This window comes from Dioscorea cayenensis, chromosome 20 (genome assembly GCF_009730915.1).
Source record: "Dioscorea cayenensis subsp. rotundata cultivar TDr96_F1 chromosome 20, TDr96_F1_v2_PseudoChromosome.rev07_lg8_w22 25.fasta, whole genome shotgun sequence".
Taxonomy (NCBI): domain Eukaryota; kingdom Viridiplantae; phylum Streptophyta; class Magnoliopsida; order Dioscoreales; family Dioscoreaceae; genus Dioscorea; species Dioscorea cayenensis.
The window spans coordinates 20,957,951-20,975,914 of NC_052490.1; the positions used below are offsets into that span (position 1 = coordinate 20,957,951).

Genomic DNA, 17,964 nt, shown 5'->3' on the forward strand with positions numbered 1-17,964 from the left:
CTAACACTCTTGGTGTGTCACTCACTCACAAGGTTACCAACAAGAACTCTCAACCCTAGTGTCACTCTAGGGGAGTATTCAAATAATCAAGCATTCAAGGTTGGAACTCACAATAAACATCAATTAATTGAAAGCATAATAAAGAGATTCAATGAAACGAATACATCCTAGGGTTCACAAATACCCAAGTACCTACTAGGGGTTTAGCTCTCCATGGAGCTAATTACAATAAAAGAAATAGAATGTAAAAGCAATTAATCCATAGAAAACCCCCTCGATAGTTGTTTCGATAGTCTTGTGGAGAGTCCTCTACTCGTCACAAAGGGTCCTTTGTCCGGCCTAGGATACACCTTGCCGGATCAATGGCGACGAAAACTCTCCCAATAACCTTCTTCCAAACGACGCGCGATGTCGGAGCCATAGAACCTCTCCAAAATCCTAGGCAATACCTCTCAAAACCCTAGCCGAAGCCCTATCTCAAGTTGGGGAAAAGATCGAGAAAATAATGCTGAAATCGGGGCTGAATCGGCTTTAAATAGGGCTGGAATCGGGGATCCACACGCCCCTGTGGACGCCCCTGTGGATTTTTCACACGGGCGTGTGGAAATTCCACACACCCGTGTGGATTCTCTGTTCTGCAGTTTTCTCGGCCGGCTGTGAACAGTGCTGCTACAGAACTTTGCTACATTGCTCTGCTACAGTATCCGAGAAAAGTAATGCTCAACATAAAAACACACGTATTAGTGTAAAAACCCGAGAAAAGTAATGCTCAACATAAGGAATGAACGCTTCGCATTCATATCGCGCAAGCACTTATCAAACTTCCCCACACTTAAGCTTTTGCTTGTCCTCAAGCAAAAATTAAAACGTTATGTGCATCCATGAAGAAAATATTAAAAGTGCTTGGCCTTAGGCTCACCAAAGTATACAAAGACTGAATTCTAGAAGTGAGGGAAATTTCAACACTAAATGTGAAAAATCAAAACTCTAGCTAAAAACTTGAATAAAAAAGGACAGCAAACCCGAAATCGTGAAAGTGTGTGGACTCACTTAAGTCAACCCAAAGTATACTCCTCAAAGCTCTAAGTATAAGGGACTTATTTATCTACAACAAAAAAGCAACACCAATTTAAAATACGGTAGTAGCTTCACACATTCTCTAAGGTAGCCCTTTCCCAAGCGGGCGCTAAGGTGGCTTTCACACTTTCGAGGTGGTAGCTCTTTCTACTGGAGTGGTAGCTTTCACTCATCCTATGAGATAGCTCTTTCTCTTATTAGGGCATAACTAATATCCGACTTATGAGAGTAGCTTCATACTTCATAGGTGGTAGCTCTTTCCACCCAAAATGCCAAATAAACAAGAAAACTATTTTGTTCCTTCTTTTCATTTTCATTTTTTTTTTTCAGAATTTAACATAAGAAACATCTATAACTAGTCCCTTTAACATCGAACATGAGTTTCCAAAAGAGTTTAAAGAGTGAGTAGTGCAACAAGTGTAAATCGGGGAAAAATTCCTAGAAATTCAAATAAAACTAGAGCATGAAGACATTCAATGTTGAAAATTCTTCTAAACTCAAGAATGCAATCAATGCAACTAAGGTGAACCGCCATTGGCTATGTGAGCATGTATATCAATCAAGAAAAATGAAAAGATGTGTGCACTATGAAACTCCCCCCCACACTTAAGTTGTACATTGTCCCCAATGTACACATGCAAGCTCACTCATAATGTGTATCAATCAAGAATATATGTGGGAGAAGCAATCAAAACAATACTCCCCTGACTCCTAGTGTTGTGTTTGATGAAGCTAAATCCTTGGAAGTAGTGTTCCAACGGGTTGTGAAGCTCACACGGCCAAGTGGCGAAGCACTTTGACCGTGCCCATGACAAAGTCTCAATTCCCAAGATAACAGGACCATCTGCACGCATACACGAGGGGGTTCAGTGAAGCTTAATAAAAACAAAACACGAGTATATAAAATATTGAACAATGAATACAACTCGAGATGCAAAATAAAAATAAACTCAGAACGAGAGTCCTTTCTGAGTGAACAAGTCCAAAATAAAGTGCATAAAAGTAAAGAAATGGAAATAAAATCAAATGTCGGTGTCGTGCTCTGGGTCCTCTACTGCGGCTGGTGGTGAGGAAGTACAAGGTTGGTCCACCGGTGCTGCTATAGGTGATGAGGAAGATGCTGGAGGAGCTGAGGGTCTACATCGCAATAGCTGTCGTAGGAAATCAAAACGGGACAAAAGATCGGCATACTGGGCTGACTGTATCGCCCACAACTCGATGATCTCAGACCGCAATATGCCCATGGTGCTCTCGAGCCTCTCAATACGATCATAGGCTCCTGAAAGGGTACCGGTCGTCCCCGGGGTCTCGGCCACCGTCGGGGCGGAATCTCCCGCTGCATCCCCTCCACCCTCGGTGCTCTCAATGGTTGGTGTGGCCAAAATGTAAACTCCAGGTGCATATCTACGTACCACTCCCATCATCCTGAGCATATCAAGTCCAAGTGGAGAAGGAAGAACTATCTGATCGGCATGCCGTATAGCAGCTCCGAACCCCATCCCCAGAATGAGTCTAGTAATGTAAGAACCAGCAAATAATACTCCTACTCTCCTACTCTAGCCCTAGTATCGCATATACTCCACCACAATGTGCCCCAGATGAATGGGCACGAACCTCACCATGGAATATAAATAAAGTAGTCCCTGTCATAACAAAACACTAGTGTTGTCACCATGGCCATCCACAGACCTGCTAAGGACAGCAAACAAATACATGTAGCTCCGCCTAGACAAGCATGTGGCTTTGGACACACCTGGTTCATGCTGCCCTGGTCCACACAATACCTGATAGGCTTGCTGTGGGGTCAAGGTGGCCGGGTAATTTGTCGGTAGATGTCCATACTCCTCAGTTTCTATATATGCCTCGTCGTACAAACCCATGCTAATGGAAAACTCAGAAATGCTCATGGTGAATTGACGACCGAAAACTCTAAACTGTATGTCATCCACAAACTCAAAAGACAATAGCACCTTGATCGCTTCCCCACAAGTGTACGGGATCGCAAAGTAATACCCCTCGTGCTAGCATGAGGGGGTCGTATTCCCAAGGGCCCGAGAAGCTACTCTTACTTCCTCTTCGCTATGTTGTTTAACCTACAAGTTTGAATGTGATAGTGATAAAACAAATAAACAAGTAAAATGCAAATAAAATGCTAACAATAAAGGTAAGATACGAGGGATAATCAAGGGAAGAAAGCGGTCGCAGATGAGGATCCTCTCAGGGGCTACTAAAGTGTGCAGGATGCCAGAACTAACATGCAAATGACTAGTTGGACCGAGAAAACACTAGATTAGGTCAACCCGATGGTCACGGCAATTGACCCCTAATCAGGTACGAGTATTGGATACGGAATCTCTTCCACCCAAATCTAAATCCTCCTACGATTGCAATGGGAAAGGTGGTTTTCTCAAGTTAGGGTTATAAATACAAGCTAATACTTAACCTTAGAATTAGAGGGGTATAAATACCGGATGGTCACAGCGTGTTTATACGCGTTTCCCTTCCAAGCTTGGTGAGTCTAACACTAGGGCAATGGTCATGCAACCTAGCATTACCTAAGAATTGATACACCGAGTTCTCATGCATACCAAAGCATTCAAATACACCAAGGAAGGATCACAAACAAGCCAAAATACAATAGAAAGAACCAAGCATCCATACAAGCACAAGTTCACCCCCAAGGTTCACCTACATCCGGTGACCTTGGGGTTTAGTTGTTCATAGTCATCAAATACAACAAGAAACCCATGAAAACAACCAAACAAAACATAAGAAACACTCCCTCAAAGAAGGAAGGCCGGAGAAGCTTCCAAAGACGCCACACAGGAGGTGGCTTCCCTTGTCTTCAACCTCCTCTACACAAGCCCTAGGAGTAGATCTCGCCTAAAATCGCGCTCTCCTCATCGAATCCTCTGTGGAAATGCCCTCAAAACCTTACTTCTAGCTCCGATTTGGTGTGGTGGTGGTGAGCTCCAAGAAGAAGGCCTCCTCCCATCAAAAGAAACCCTAACAATGCTTATAAAGGGATGAACTCGGGCTTCCTTGCGGGTGGCCTCATCCTCGCAATACTGCCCACAAGGATGGTCATAATACTGCCTGTAAGGAAATCCAGACTTAGACTTTTTATGAAATTTTCATGTTCCGGGCTGCTACAGTGCATGTACAGTGCTCAGGGTCCAAAAATGACGTTGTTGATGTCGATTTCTTCTTACATTCCGTCCTTGAGCTCACCTAGGCTTCTTTTGTGCCTGAAACATGAAATAAAATGATTAAACCATAAAAAAGGCATCAAGTTCTCAATAAAATACAATATACATGCGCATCGGTATGTATAAAATATGTACATTTAGACGTTTATCAAACATCCCCACACCCAAGCGTTTTCTTGTCCCCAAGCAAACAAACATGAAGAACAGGGACAAGAAGATAAATGGCTAAATGCATGACCTCAAGCTCAAGTGTAAAGGACTCCACATGCAAGAATGGACATAAATCAAGAAGTGAGTTGTTCAATGAATAGTGAAGTGATAATAGTTCTGTCTCATCTAGAGTGCTCCTGTGAGTGTGTGTGCTAACTCCCCCTTGACCTCCACACCTTGGATTATCCCAGGATGCCCATTCACCCCACACAAAATGAAAATGATATTAAGACGCTAAAGACATCCTCAATACTCAATTAAGAATCCTCTGGTTCTTAGGTAAAACTCTAACTTTCAAGTGGCTACGTAGCAAGCATCAGGGGAACAAGAGAGATACTTTATTTCTTTCACACAAATATACAACATACACACTTTTTTTTTCTCTGAGTCCGACTAACGTAGACTACACAAAAATTTTTACAATCTTTCGGAAGGATGCACATGCTGATTAGGGATAAGAGCCACCCAACGTACTCAAATACAGTCTACATAGACGCATTCATGCTATACTAGCAGAGGAATACTGTCATAGACTCATCGTTTTTTTCTCATCTTCTCTTTTCTTATCACATGCACAACTGTATCTCATGTCCCCAAGTATAAAACTTGCTACAATAGTTCATTTTAAGGTAGAGAAAACAATAAAGGAACTCAAAAACGCTTAAAAGTGCATTGAAGATAGAATTTAACAAATTAATGCCAAAATCATAATGATGGGTTGGTTGGAGTGTATAAGGTGAAAGTGCTCATGAACATGTATAAAGGTGCACAAAAGATGAAACAGATCTACATTCAAGCACAGATAGAGTACAACTCACAACTATCATTCTTCCAAGCTAGGAAGTCCTTAACAATGAAATCATAGCTATCATTGGTGATTCAAGCATGCAATTGTAAAAATACTCCATCCCTACACCGAAAGTTGTACATTGTCTCCAATGTAACTAAATCAGCAGAACAAGGTGGGAAAGATAGGCAATAAATACAAGGAAATGGAGTAAGAAACTTCCCTAGTCATGTGATGAAGAGATTGACACTCGGGTCCGGACTTAGGGAAAAACAGTGTGATGAGGGTCTGGAGTGTGCCGTGACTTGAACAATGGCCCTAAAAGCAACAAAAAACACTGATCACACTTCCAGAAGCAACAATAATAGAGAGTAGCACAAAAGTAAGGTTTTAAATAGATAAAAAAAAGTTTAGTAAGGGGGAACCCTAACTAACTCCCACAAAAACAGACTACAATAACAACAGAAAAGTACAGTCAAGACAAACAAATAAATAACAAAAATAGATAAATATCCATGTGTTGGGTGCCTAGAGATCAGGTGGAAGCGATGATGCCGAGCAGGTGGTAGCTGTAGAGGTGGTGCCAACCGATGAGGATGAGTCACGTAAGAATGTTAAGATGTTGGCGGTGTTGCTCTCAATGCGGCTCAGCTGATGCAACCGAGTCTCGTGTCCTTGCTCAAGCACCTACAAACTGCTAGTAGACCTCGGGCTGAAATTCTTCAAACCGTGCTTCTAGAGAAGGTCTACGATTCGGATTCCCTCGCCGGGTTCATATTCAGACTCAGAAGTAGACTCAGCATCCTGTGAAGGGCCAGTATCATGTGCATTTGTTCGATGACGCTGTGCTAGATTGTAACCACCTCCCCGCTTTGCAACTATCCCAATGCATACAAGAGTCTACATCCCGAGCGGGGCGATAGTGCCAACAACTGTCATGCCCTTGGTACGCTCAATAAGGCCCATGCCTCTAATCATTCGTGTGATGTATGGTCCGGGTGAAGATGGCCCCTAAGGCGAACAAACCGCCTCGTGTGCTAGGGACTTCCGCAACAAGGTGTCCCATGTGGAGGGGGTAACGCTCAATAATGCCGTAGAGCATCAATAACTGCAGTGAGATACAATCCCTCGAGAGTCTAGCCGTCCCCCGATACCTCTAGTAAGTAGAGCATGTTTGTAGCGATGCGCGGGGTTCGACATTTGAGACGCCTTCCGTGTTTTCCAACAAGTTGCCATGGAAGCCCAATACTTCTCACTTGTTACCAGGTACGGAAAATCCTGTGATAAGTCTTTGAATCCGGGTGTGAGTGTATATGCTTCGGTGTAAAGTCCCAAGAGTACACCTAAGTGATCTTGCATAACCCGATGCATCTTCCCGAATGCACGAAAGGAGATAGAACTTGGTTGGTGAGTGAATGGACAATGCTTCGCAACCTCGAAGCTGCTCAAAACTACTAGTGTTAACTCCTTGTAGGTGGGCCCTTCAATGGATAATAATTTGTCCCACCCACTATGGGAGATGAGCTCCAAGATGATACCATCCAACCCCAACAGCTTCAAGACATCCCAATCTATTCTCCGAATGGTTCAAAAACCCCTTCCGCGATAAAAGTGCATAACGGGTCTTGTGCTCTTCATTCTTAAACTTTGGTTCGTTGGGAGGGGTATAAGGGTCCCTCCTAGCCTTCTTGTAGGCCACTTTCTTCACCCTCATACCTACAAGACCAAGGGAAGAACAATTAACCAAGTTTTAAACAAATACAAGCTCAATGGAATGAAAACTAGTGAAAAATGCCAATGCTACAGTAAACCCGAAAACATTTTGCAAGAACCTTGTTTGTAAATGGAACACAACAAATTTACAATCACAAAGTTTCATTCTACACATGTTCCACCATCCAAAGAGAGCAAAAACCCCACAGAATCAGCCCAAAAAGAACATCAAAAGCTCAAGGTTTGAGAGATGAGAGATATACCTTAACCCTAGAGTAAATAGGGTGATTCAAAAGCTTAAAATGGCCAAGAGAGTGATTAAACCTTGAAATTCCTTCACAAAATAAGATTATAGGAGGAGGAGAGTGATCTAGAGCAAAAGAAATGAGTGGATTTGGTGGAGAAATGAGAAAGTTATGAGAGAAAGAAGATGAGTGTGTGAGTGAGAAGAAAGAAGATGAGTGAGGGGCTAATTTAAACCCTCACTCGGGTGTCTTTGCGGGTGCCCTTACGGCCGCAAGGGCAACTGCAAGGGCTCTCGGGATGCCTCACGGGTGTCCTTGCGGGCGCAAGGGCACCCGTGAGAGCTCTCTGGATGGCTCACAGCTTCTCTCACTGTCATAAAACGGGTGATTTCCAGATTTTCATCAACTTAGCCTCCTCTAAACCTAAAAAACAATGAAAACAAAGCCAAATTAAGCACATAAACACTCAAGAATTTAATTTCATGGAGTCTAAAAATCAAATCACTCAAGGCATTCTTAACGACATGGATGAAAAACATAAGAAAGACGATGAACAAGGCTACCAAACATGCACAAAAACTAAAGAACACAAACCACAACTACTCAAATAATACGAAAAGAGAAGGTAAAGAGTTCAAAAGCTTGGGGTGCCTCCCAAGAAGCGCTTGTTTAATGTCATTAGCTTGACGTGTTTTACCTCATGATCATGGTGGGACATATGGTGGAGAGTTACCTCCATTCTTTGGCAAAGTGTTGTTACCCGGAAAATTCATTGAGACACAAGAAAAAATTTGGAACTTGCCTTGGCTCTCGAAGTATAAGCTGTCTACCTCCTTGGGTGGCATTGTGGAGACAAACACACTTCTTTTCAATCTTTCATTCGCTTTTCTCCACACTTTCTTCACGGTTTTATTTTTCTGTCCATGAGGTGGTGGGCTAGCCTCCATTTGGGCTATTTTGTGAGTTGGTGGAGGAGAGGGGACCTTGGCCTCAACCTCATTGATCTCGAACCCCTCCAAGTACTCGTCCAAGGGATTTAGAGCCAAAACCTCCTGCACACAATCATAGATGATTAAATTAGTATTATCAGTAAAGTATAAAGTATCATCATGATCAAGTGTGTTTTTCATTGCTCGGGAGGGTGAAGACCACTTGTTAATCTCCAACTCTCAAGGTCATCTTGCCTCCCTTGACATCAATCAAAGCACCGAAGTGTTAAGGAATGGGCGATCGAGAATCAAAGGGACGCCAACATCATCGTCCACATCTAAAAATCACAAAGTCCACTCGGAATGATAAGTTTGTCAACTCGAACTAGAACATCCTCAACCACTCCTCGAGGTCTTCTCACTCTGCAAGCTGCAGGGTCATCCGTGTGGGCCTCAAATCTTCTAACCCTAACTTCAAGAATAAATTATATGGCATCACATTTATGCTGGCCCCTGAATCGGCTAAAGCATTTTCTTTTCATTCCTTCAAAGAATCACATTGTGGGATGATGAAGTCGGGCAGGATCGGTGAGTTTCTTAGGAAGCATCTTCCGGATCATAGCGTAACAATTCCCCCGATGCAGTCACAGCTCCAAGTCTTCTAACTTCCTCTTGTTGGTGAGGAGATCCTTCAAGAATTTAACATAATTGGGCATCCGTGAAAGAGCCTCGACTGTGGGGATGTTAATGTGAAGTTGCTTGAAAATGCCAAGGAACTTTTTGAATTGGGCTTCTTCCTTTATCTTGCTTGAGCCTGGAGGGGTATGGCACTACAAGCTTATACTCAGCCCCCCCCGGATCAGAGACTTAGGAACATCTTCATCAGGCTTGTTCTCACTCTTTTCACTCACATTCTCACCTGAACTAGGGTCTTCCCGAACGGCTACCCCATCATTGGAGGCACCTGGGCTCTCCTTGGCCCTTCCCTCTAAATGTTTCCCACTTCTTAGTGTGACAGCCTTCAAATGCTCCCTCGGGTTGCTTTCAGTGTTGCTTGGTAAGCTACCTGAGGGTCATTCTAATTGTGCTCTAGCAAGCTGTCCCACCTGGTTCTCAAGAGATTGCACAGACGCTTGAAGATTTGTCAACACAGTGCTTATCTCACTAAATTGTCCCCCATGCTGTGTTAACTGATTGTTAATATTCTAAAATCTTGCCTCAGTATTAATCATGAACTTTGCCAACACATCTTCAGTGGTTTATTTCCTGTCTTGTGGTTGTTGGGGCTGAAACTGAGGACCTTGAGGTGGTGGTGGTCTTTGTTGTGACTGACCTTGGTTCCAAGAGAAATTTGGATGGTTCTTCCACCCCGGGTTATAAGTGTTGCCAAAAGCATTTCCCGGAACCCTTGGTCCTCCACTAACATACTCTACTGACTCAGTCGGTGCAGGGGAAGCAACAAGAATGGGGTACTGGGTTGTTGTATGCCAAGCACCACATGTTTCACATGACATCACTGCCTTAGGACTTGAGCCAGAACCCAACATGAACTGATCAAATCTTTGTGTCAAAGCTTCAACCTTTGCGGCCAATGCATTGTTATCCATGACACTCTTGGTCAAAGCATCCACTTTTGCAGCCAAAGCAGTGGTTTCATTCACCTCGTATAGCCCTGCTGCCCTTGGTGCCTTTTGTTTGGTGCTCCAATGACATTCGTTGCTAGCCATGTTCTCAATTAATGTCTCAGCTTCTTCAGGGAGTTTGTTGCTCAAAGAACCACCAGCTGCTGCATCGATGAGCTGCCTTGTAGCATAATTCAGCCCATTACAAAGCATCTGCACCCTCATCCATGCAGGGAATCCATGATGAGGACACATGCGTAGAAGATCCTTAAACCATTCATGTGCCTCAAACAATGTCTCGGTGTCCCCTTGCCTGAAGGATGAAATCTCCTGTGTCAGTCACGCTGCCTTGCTTGGTGGGAAATATCTAGCAAGAAACTTCTCCACCATGTCTTTCCATGTGGTGATGGAACCAGGAGATAAAGAAGTGAGCCATTTGTATGCCGCTCCTCTCAGACTGAATGGAAATAATCTCAACCTAATGGCATCATCAGATACAGAGTTGATCTTGAAGGTTGAGCAAATTTGAAGAAAGCAAGAAAGATGAGCATGTGGGTCCTCATCAGCTAACCCATCAAACTGTACTGAGTTTTGAACCATTCCTATCATGCTTGCCTTGATCTCAAAATTATTGGCCAGAACAGTAGGTGCTTGCACACTAAATTCTTCCCCGGTAAATTGTGGCCTCTCAAAATCGGATAAAGTTCTCCTTAGCTCGGCCGTAACTGAAGGCTCACTAGATTCAACCCGGATCTCTTGTTATCTTGAACTTTCGGCCACTTCTCTCAACCGTTGATGCAAGGCTCGTTCAATCTCATCGTTGGGCTCAACTAAATTCACTTGACTTGGTCGTGTCATAAGATGGGTACCTAGCAAGATAATTAGAGTCAAGACTTAGATATTGAAGAAGAAGAAAAAAAAAGAAAAGAGAATGCAAATGGAGGAATGATGAAATATATACACAAATGATAAATAAAAACAAAACAATGGTCAAATCAACACGCTTAAAGTTTTCCGAGTATTCCTCGTGGGGTCCCCGGCAACGGCTCCAAAAACTTGATCGCTTCCCCGCAAGTGTACGGGATCGCAAAGTAGTACCCCTCGTGCGAGCACGAGGGGGTCATATTCCCAAGGGCCCGAGAAACTACTCTTACTTCCTCTTCGCTATGTTGTTTAACCTCCAGGTTTGAATGTGATAGTGATAAAACAAATAAACAAGTAAAATGCAAATAAAATGCTAACAATGAAGGTAAGATACGGGGGATAATCAAGGGAAGAAAGCGGTCGCGGATGAGGATCCTCTCAGGGGCTACTAAAGTGTGCAGGATGCCAGAACTAACATGCACATGACTAGTTGTACCGAGAAAGCCCTAGATTAGGTCAACCCGATGGTCACGGCAATTGACCCCTAATCAAGTACGAGTATTGGATACAGAATCTCTTCCGCCCAAATCCAAATCCTCCTACGATTGCAATGGGAAAGGTGGTTTTCTCAAGTTAGGGTTAGAATACAAGCTAATACTTAACCTTAGACTTGGAGGGGTATAAATACCGGATGGTCACGGTGTATTTATACGTGTTTCCCTTCCAAGCTTGGTGAGTCTAACACTAGGGCAATGGTCATGCAACCTAGCATTACCTTAGAATTGATACACCGAGTTCTCATGCATACCAAAGCATTCAAATACACCATGCAAGGATCACAAACAAGCCAAAATACAATAGAAAGAACCAAGCATCCATACAAGCACAAGTTCACCCCCAAGGTTCACCTACACCCGGTGACCTTGGGGTTTAGTTGTTCATAGTCATCAAATACAACAAGAAACCCATGCAAACAACCAAACAAAACATAAGAAACACTCCCTCAAAGAATGAAGGCCGGAGAAGCTTCCAAAGACGCCACACAAGAGGTGGCTTCCCTTGTCTTCAACCTCCTCTACACAAGCCCTAGGAGTAGATCTCGCCCAAAATCGCACTCTCCTCATCGAATCCTCCGTGGAAATGCCCTCAAAACCTTACTTCTATCTCCGATTTGGTGTGGTGGTGGTGAGCTCCAAGAAGAAGGCCTCCTCCCTTCAAAAGAAACCCTAACAATGCTTATAAAGGGATGAACTCTGGCTTCCCTGCGGGTGGCCTCACCCTCGCAATACTGCCCGCAAGGATGGTCATAATACTGCATGTAAGGAAATCCAAACTTAGAGTCTTTATGAAATTTTCATGTTCCGGGCTGCTACAGTGCATGTACAGTGCCCGGGGTCCAAAAATGACATTTTTGATGTCGATTTCTTCTTACATTCTGTCCTTGAGCTCACCTAGTCTTCTTTTGTGCCAGAAACATGAAATAAAATGATTAAACCATAAAAAAGGCATCAAGTTCTCAATAAAATACAATAAACATGCGCATCGGTACGTACAAAATATGTACATTTAGACGTTTATCACACCTCCAAAGTCAACGGTCGGAAAACTGGCTCTAGTATAGACAACAGCCTCTGCCACCCTCTTACAGCCATCAGTGACTCCAGCTTTCTAACAAACTCATCACCCCGCTGGACCCCATTTAACACACTAAGGTCCACGGAACAGGATTCGCCAAACCTAATCCCTGATAGTCGCTCGAAGCGAGCTTGATGCTCGGGATATGAAAATACAATGTGTGCCAACTCGGGTGAAGCTTCCCTAGGGCGCTTGCCTTCTTGCTTATTCGCGTGCAGTGCCATGCCTCCAAGCAATAGTGAAGAGATGATCAAAGTCGCTCATTCATAGAATACTGGAGAATTCCACACGGGCTTGTGGAAATTATCCACGCCGGTGTGGATCTGCAGGGCGTGAAAAACCGCACGATAGCATTTCTATTTTCAAAAAAAATACAATGTAAAACCCTGTTAAAATGCTCTCTGAACATGCATAGACCCTTTTAAATCAAAATTTAAAACAAGAAATGGCAAATGGAAGAGGGATTGAAAGATTCACCGAAAAAAAAAGAAAAAGATAGGTATGAAAACCTTGAATTCGGTACGAAAATTTGCTTGAAATCCCCGAAACACAACGATCAACGGCCGGGAAATTAATCAGGACCGGTTTTTGGGTGGTTGAAGATGAAGAGGAAGAGAAATCGTAAGGATTTTTTAAAAAAAATCGCGTCTCTTGGAATTCTGTGCATTCCCACAGGCGTGCGGAAATTACGCACGCCCGTGTGTCTCCATAGGAAAACTGCACAGGGGTAGGTGCACGCCCCTCTGCGCTCTCGGGAAAATATCCTTTCGACTCTGAACGCTCTCACACGGGCGTGTGAAAAATACCCACGCCCGTGCACCCGACCCACAGGGGCAGCCGCACGCCCCTGTGGCTTCTCTAGACATCTGAGAAAATTCCTAAGTGTTGCCCACGCCCGTGCGGAAATGCCGCACGGGCGTGGACATTCACAGGTCCAAATGCATGCCCCTGTGCCTTCTCGGGATGGAGAGAGCTCCTCTGCAGAGATTCACACGGGCGTGCGGAAATTTTCCATACCCGTGCGAAGTTCACAAGGTCGCCCACAGGGATGAGTTCACGCCCCTGTGCGCTCTCGGGATAATCTGCCAAACTCTGCAGGAAATCACACACCCGTGCGGAAATTACCCAAGGGCGTGCAATATTCGCATGGTCGTTCACAGGGGCAGCCGCACGCCCCTGCGTCTTCTCTGGATGAGCTCGCAATGCAAATCCACTGGCGTGTGGAAATACCACACGCCCGTGCATTTTTCCTGGATGCCTTAGAAAAACCTGCAGGCTCTGCAGAAAAGTTTTGAACATGTTTGCACACTCAGAGCCTGCCCTATTATGCAAGTTTTACCATTGAAAAACATGAAATAAAGCTCAAACGACTCAACTTTGCCAAATCCAAAAGAAAACACACGATGAATCCTCAAATCCTAAAATAAAATCGTAGCACAAGCATCTAAAAATCAAGACACCAACACTCAACAATTTATTCATGCAAAATACTACATTATTCGACTAAGAAAAACAGGAAACACTTGGGTTGCCTCCCAAGAAGAGCTTGTTTAACGTCACTAAGCTTGACGTACCTTGTCTTACCTCACAGGGGCTCATAGATGAATGTTGCCCTCCTACCCATGACTTGGAAGCATGATGAGCACAATCTCTTAAAGGTAGAGGGTGTGTTATCGGGCTTGGGGCCACCTAACAATGGTTCATCCAACTTCTTCGGTTCACGTACGTCTCCAACAGCCTTGGAGCATTTCCGGTGGCATCTCCTAGCCCTCTTCATTTTCCGAAGCATCTTCTTCAAGATCCGCGGGGTAGATGGGACTTCTTTCGTCGAACCAAGCATCATTACTTCTTCATAATCCTCCTCTTGGTCGAACAAACCCTCGTACGGGTCCGGATTGAACATTTCTTGCATGTATTCATCAACAATCTCATCAGTAGTGTCTAAAAAATATAAAGTGTCATCAAAATCAAGAGAATGCCGCATAGCCTCAGCAAGGCGGTATGTGAGCTTGTCATCTCCAACTCTCAAAGTTAGCTCTCCGCCGTCCATGTCAATTAATGCCTTGGAAGTCCGTAAGAACGGCCTCCCAAGTATCAAGGGTACATCCGCATCCTCATTGATGTCTAGCACCACAATGTCTACAGGAAATATATAGTTGTCCGCTAATTGCAAAGTCATCTGAGTGGGCCTAGGCTCACCCAAGCCTAACTTTCGAAAGAAGGTGTATGGCATGACGTTGATGCTTGCCCCTGAGTCCGCCAATGCCATTTCTTCACCCATATTGCCAATGCTACATGGAATGATGAAGCTTCCCTGGTCTTTCTTCTTGTTCGGCATGTTCCTTTGCAACACCGCCGAGCATGAAGCATCTAGAATCACTGATAAGATACGATAGCCACTCATCCGGGATTATTACTTCGACAAACCCGTGCACTTGCGGGATATAAGCAAGTGGACCTTATCAAGTTTTTGGCGCCATTGCCGGGTAGTAGGCGTTTAAAGATACTTTGCACTTTGTTTTCTTAGCTATGTCACCATACATTCTATTTTATATCTTCTTATTCTATTATCGTTCTGATTTCTTTTTTTTTCTTTTTGGGTGCAGCTCCAGGTTATGACCCAAGGGAACCCCTCAATATTGATTAAAGGAGATCCTGAGCTTGAACGTACACTTAGAAGAAAAGGGAAAGAGCCTATGCAAGAACAGTCTAATCTAGCTGATTTGGAAGTGGAAGAATCTGAAAACATGGCAGAACAGAATGAGTAACAGTGAACATTATCCGATTATGCAAGACCTTCAGTGTTGGGGACACAATCGAGTATTGTGCGTCCCCCGATTACAGCTCAAAACTTCGAGCTGAAGTCGGCATTCATTCACATGTTATAGCAATCCGCACAGTTCAATGGTTTGGCCGACGAGGATCTAAACAGTCATATAGAGAGTTTTCTTGAGGTGTGTGATATATTGAAGATAAACGGGGTGACGAATGATGCCATCAAGTTGCGAGCTTTCAGTGGAGAGCGAAGCAGTGGCTACACTCATTACCTAGAGCATCAATTACCACATGGGAGGAGATGGTAGAAGCTTTTCTTGCCCGTTATTTTCCTCCCGGAAAATCCGCGAAGCTTAGGAATAAGATCTCATCCTTTGTTCAGTTGGAATTGGAGTCTCTATTTGAGACATGGGAAAGGTTCAAGGAGCTCTTGAGAAAGTGCCCGCAACACGGATTTCCAGAGTGGATGATTGTTCTGACCTTTTAAAATGGTTTGAACCCGAGTACAAGGCAACTCTTAGATGCGGCAGTAGGAGGTACCTTAGGTAGTAAGACCCCCGATGAGGCCCATCAGTTAATTGAAGAAATGGGGTTAAACAGCTACCAACGGAATGCTAGGGAGAAGAAAAAGGTGGCCGGTCTCCATGAGATAGATGCAGTAACTTCATTGGCGGCTCAAGTGGAAAATTTGAGTAAGAAGTTAGATCTTCTAACTTCAAATAGAGTAGCGGCCGTGACTAATTGCATTGGTGTGGAGGAGGACATGCTCCCTCCGATTGCCCGATCTCTATTGGTGATGTATCTTCAGTGGAGAATGTTGATTTTGTAGGTAATGGCATGAGACCTCAAGGAAACCCATATAGCAATACCTACAATACGGGTTGGAAAAATCACCCCAATTTCTCATGGAGCAATCAGGGTCCACCAAAGGCCATGGGGCCACCGGGTTTCCAACCACAACAACTAGCCCCGCATGTGGAAAACAGAGTTTCAGGTTTGGATACCCGAATGAATGATTTGGAGAAGGCCTTGACTAGATTTGTGCAATCTGCAAATACAAGGTTTGAATCAGTTGAGGCCACACTTTGTAACCACACTGCCTCTTTACATAACCTTGAAAATCAGGTGGGGTAAATTGCGAAGTCTCTCTCTGAAAGGCAACATGGAAGCTTGCCGAGCAATACAGAGACCAACCCTAGAGTGCAAGTGAAGGTGATCAGTTTGAGAAGTGGTCGTGAGGTTGAAGGTAGGATTCCGAGTTAGATGCCAAACGAACACGCACCCGAGGTTATAGAGGTAGAAGAGGGAACAAGCAAAGAGAAGGAGGTGGCACCCCCACCTTTCAAGCCAAGAACCCCTTATCCCTCTAGATTGAAAAATGACCAAAAGGATGAACAGTACAAGAAGTTCCTGAGTTTGTTCAAGCAAATCCACATCAATATTCCTTTTGTTGAGGCATTGGCCCAAATGCCTAAGTATGCGAAGTTCTTGAAAGACTTGTTGACCAATAAGAGGAAGTTGGAGGAGAGTGCTTCAATGATTGACAAGTTCCCCTTGCTTATATATCCCACAAGTGCACGGGTTTGTCGAAGTAATAATCCCGGGTGAGCGGGTATCGAATCCACAGGGAGTAGGGAATAAAAATACTTAATTCGGTTCTTAGCTATGTACAAGATCAATGATAATGAGTGTGACAATGATTCAATTCTCAACAGTAAAAACAACAAGTAAGAGAGCAAAAGTAAAGAAGGGGGTAAGGCAATCGATAAAGATGGGGTACCCGGACAATGCTCTGCCTAGGATAATTGTTTCAAGTGAAAGAACCCTCTATTATGCTTCCTAATCAATGCAATGGTGAGTCGTGAAAATTCTTAATTACATAGTCCCAAATCTAAGGTCAACAATGCCTAACTCTATACATGTCCCGGAGGAGAAATCAAACAATCTTAACACCTCGCACTCGCATAGAGTTGCAATGAGCTCTAGGGATTCCAAGTGATAAATCTCTTCCTTGTTATAGACCTAACCCTTTGGTCTAGGTGGAAGGTCCCTAACCACAATTGAGCCCTAGATACTAAGATCACCTCAACGCTTCACTCCGTTGCACGCGCAACTAAACCCCAGCGGAAGTTCATCCCTTAGACCATTCACTCTATTATGATCGCAAAGAACTCGAGGAACGGAGGTAGAATCTATCACATCAGAGGGGAAAGGGGATGCTCCTGTACCTCTCGACTCACCCTCTCAACCCTCTCCAACCTAGCTTTATCTAACGCTCGTGGTGTGTCACTCACTCACAAGGTTACCAATAAGAACTCTCAACCCTAGTGTCACTCTAGGGGAAATGTTCATACAATCAAGCATTCAAGGTTGGAACTCACAATAAACATCAATTTATTGAAAGCATAATAAAGAGGTTCAAAGAAACAAATACATCCTACGGTTCACAATACCCGAGTACCCACTAAGGGTTTAGCTCTCCATGGAGCTAAGTACAATCAAAGAAATAGAATGTAAAAGCAATGAATCCATAAAGAAACCCCCTCGATAATTGTGTCGATGGTCCTGTGGAAAGTCCTCTACTCGTCGTCCAAGGATTCCCTCATCCGGTATAGGATACGCCTCGACCGAAGCTCGCCTACCAACCTTATTCCTAAGGAATCACGATGTCAGAGCCGTAGAACCTCTCCAAAACCTTGGCTAATATCCCTCGAAACCCTAGCCGAAGCACTCTCTAAAGTTAGGGAAAAAATGGAGAAAAGAATACTAAAATCGGGGATGATTCGCCTTTAAATAGGGCTGGAATCGGGCGACTACACGGGCGTGGATGCTTCACGCGTCCGTGGGGAATTTCCACATGGGTGTGGATAATTTCCACACGCCCGTGTGGATCCTCTG

The 17,964-nt window shown here is 44.0% G+C and overlaps 1 non-coding gene across 1 annotated transcript; it reads right to left on the reverse strand.

Moving 5' to 3' along the window:
• Positions 1-15,415: 15,415 nt before the first annotated feature.
• LOC120252021 lies at positions 15,416-15,522 on the reverse strand. The gene has a single exon (XR_005533574.1). It is a non-coding gene; the product is annotated as a small nucleolar RNA R71 (small nucleolar RNA).
• Between the last annotated feature and the right edge of the window lie 2,442 nt (positions 15,523-17,964).